At 79.2% G+C, this 2,500-nt stretch overlaps 1 non-coding gene across 1 annotated transcript; it reads left to right on the top strand.

Annotated features, from left to right (window-relative positions):
• The first annotated feature begins 1,726 nt into the window (after nucleotides 1–1,726).
• On the top strand, nucleotides 1,727–1,879 carry LOC131094668 (5.8S ribosomal RNA). Its single transcript, XR_009115736.1, has one exon. It is a non-coding gene; the product is annotated as a 5.8S ribosomal RNA (ribosomal RNA).
• The last annotated feature ends 621 nt before the right edge of the window (nucleotides 1,880–2,500 follow it).

Raw genomic sequence — 2,500 nt, 5'->3', positions numbered from 1 at the left:
TCCCCCCCCCAGGTTTCCCCCCTCGGCGTCGCCAAACGCCGCTGCGGGGGTGCCGAAAGGGGGCCGGCGAGCCGGGCGGCGGTTTAAAGACTCGGGCGGCTCGGCGCGGCCCGCCGTGGCGGCGGCGGTGCCGGCGGCGGCGGCGGCGGCGGCGGTGGTTGTCGCCGGGCGGCGGTGCGGGGCGCCACTGAGGGGTGGGGAGCAGCTACTCCCGCCGAGCCCCTGCGGTGGTGTCCGCGGCCGCCGGCCGCGCTCCCTCCGTCGCGGTCGTCGTCGTCGTCGTCCCCGCCGCGCGCGCGCGCGGGGGGTAACCGCGCCGCGCCGGGGAGGGGCGCCCTGCCCCCCCCTCTCCGCGGCCCGGCCTCGGCGGAGAGGCCGCGTCGCGCGGTCGGCCGCGGGGGCCGACCCGCTCGCCTCGTCGTAACGGGCGACGCCGGCAGAGAGCGCCCGCTCTCTGCCTTTCCTCGGCCGCGGGGTTGCGGCCGCCGGGGCCCGCCGCGCTCTCTCCTCGGCCCGCTTGCCGCGGTCTCTCGCGCGCGCGGCGCCGCGTCCCGCGCGTCCGGCCCCTCTCCCCTCGGCGGCCTTTCCTCCTCGAACGCACCGGCGGCGCCGTCCGCCGGCCGTCCCCCGCCCGGCTCGATCGCCCGCCCGCCCGGGGGGCGAGCGTCCGGCGGGCCCTCCGTCGGCGGAGGCCCGCGAGCGCGGGCGACCCCGTGCCGAGCGGCGGCGGCGCCGCTCGACGGGTGTCCCCCCCCAGCGGGGACGGTCGGCCGGAGGGCGCCCGCCGTCGCCGGCGGCGGTCCCGTCCCGGGCCCTGCACGTCGCGTCCTCCGTCGCCCTTCCCGGCCGCGTGTGGGCCGTAGGAAGGCGTGCGGGCGGCCGCGGGGGCGCTTCCCCCGCCCGGTCTCCGCGTGAAAACGAGGAGAGCGGGCGTTGCCCCCCGGCTCAGCGCCGTACGCCTTCCGCCGGGCGCGTGCCGAGGCAAGGGGCCCCGGCGGTGCGACGCGGCGGCGGCGGCCCCGGGAGTGCGGCCCCGGCGATGGCGGGGCCTGCCGTCCGGCAGGCCTCGGGCGCTGGCGACGCCGGCTCGGGTCTCGGTGGCGTCCGCCTCCGGGGCCGGCGGCGGAGCGCGTCCGCCCGGACGCTGGCCCGCCCGGCGGGAGCGGTCCCGCCGGGCGGGAAGGCGCGCCGGCGGCACGGCCGTCGTCGCGTGCCGTCTCGAGCGGGGTGAGGCCGCCGTGGAAGAGAGAGAGCCGGCCGCGCGGCGGCGCGGCGGCGCGCCGCGAGCCCCGCGGTGAAGGGGGCCGAAGGGGAGCCGGCGTGTGCGGGGGCCGACGGCCGCGCCCCCGGCCGCGTGTGGCCCGAGCCGTGTGTGTGCGTGTGCGCGTCGTCCCGTGAAAGCGAGAGCGGGCGGGCCGCCGTGCCCCCCGCGTGCCCGGCGCGCGCCGCGTGGCCCTCCGCGCGGAGGCCGGGCCGAGCCCGGGCGCCTGGGCCGCCTCCGAAGGACGGCATGTGAGGTCGGCGTCTCCCCTCGCGGGGGGAGGCGGTCGGGGGCGCGGGCTCCCCCGCCTCTTGGCGGTCCTTCGGAGCGTGGGCTTCTCCGATCTCTTTTTTCCCCTTCCGTTTCTCTGTGTGCTCGTACGGTCGAAGCCAGGCGCGCGCCCGCGCGTCCTCGGCGCGAGAGACAAAGGGGCCGCTCGGCGTGAGCGGCGCCCGAAAGCTAGACAACTCTTAGCGGTGGATCACTCGGCTCGTGCGTCGATGAAGAACGCAGCTAGCTGCGAGAATTAATGTGAATTGCAGGACACATTGATCATCGACACTTCGAACGCACTTGCGGCCCCGGGTTCCTCCCGGGGCTACGCCTGTCTGAGCGTCGCTTGACGATCAATCGCCGTCCGGGGGCCACCCCGGCGGCGCGGCTGGGGTCGCCTCGCAGGCCCGTTGCCCGCGGCGGGCGGCGGGCGGCGGCGTCCCGCCGGTGCCCGGAGGGAAGGCGGTCAGGCGGTTCGGCGAGGGAAGCGTTTCCCTCGGCGGCCCCGGTCCCCTTGCCTGCGGCCCGGCGGGCGTCGTCGTCGTCGTCGCGGTCGCCGCGCAGGGCCTTCGTCCCCCTAAATGCAGACTCGGGGAGCGCTCCGTAGCTCCCCGCTCCCGGAGCGAGCCGCTGGGGCGGAGCTCGTCCTCGCCGGGGCCGCGCCGCGGATGCGGTGGCGGCGGCCGGGGGAGAGCGAGAGACGGCGTCGAAAGCGCCGCCGAGGGCCGAGAGAACGGAGAGAGAGCGAGCGAGAGAGAAGGGCGAGAAGGGAGGCGAGGCGCGGGCCTCGCCCCCGGCCTTCCCCCCCCCGTGCGGGCGGCTGTCTGCGGGTGGGTACCGCGGCGGTACCGTGCCGTGCTGCCGCGCGCGCGCGAGGCGAGGGGGCCGGGGACAGGGGGTGCGGACCCCCTCCTCCCTTCGCCCGCCCTCCTCCTCCTCCTCCTCCTGCCGTTCTGTCGCGGTCTC

This window comes from Melospiza georgiana, chromosome 30, assembly GCF_028018845.1.
Source record: "Melospiza georgiana isolate bMelGeo1 chromosome 30, bMelGeo1.pri, whole genome shotgun sequence".
Taxonomy (NCBI): Eukaryota; Metazoa; Chordata; class Aves; order Passeriformes; family Passerellidae; genus Melospiza; species Melospiza georgiana.
This window is presented reverse-complemented; position numbering and strand designations above follow the sequence as displayed.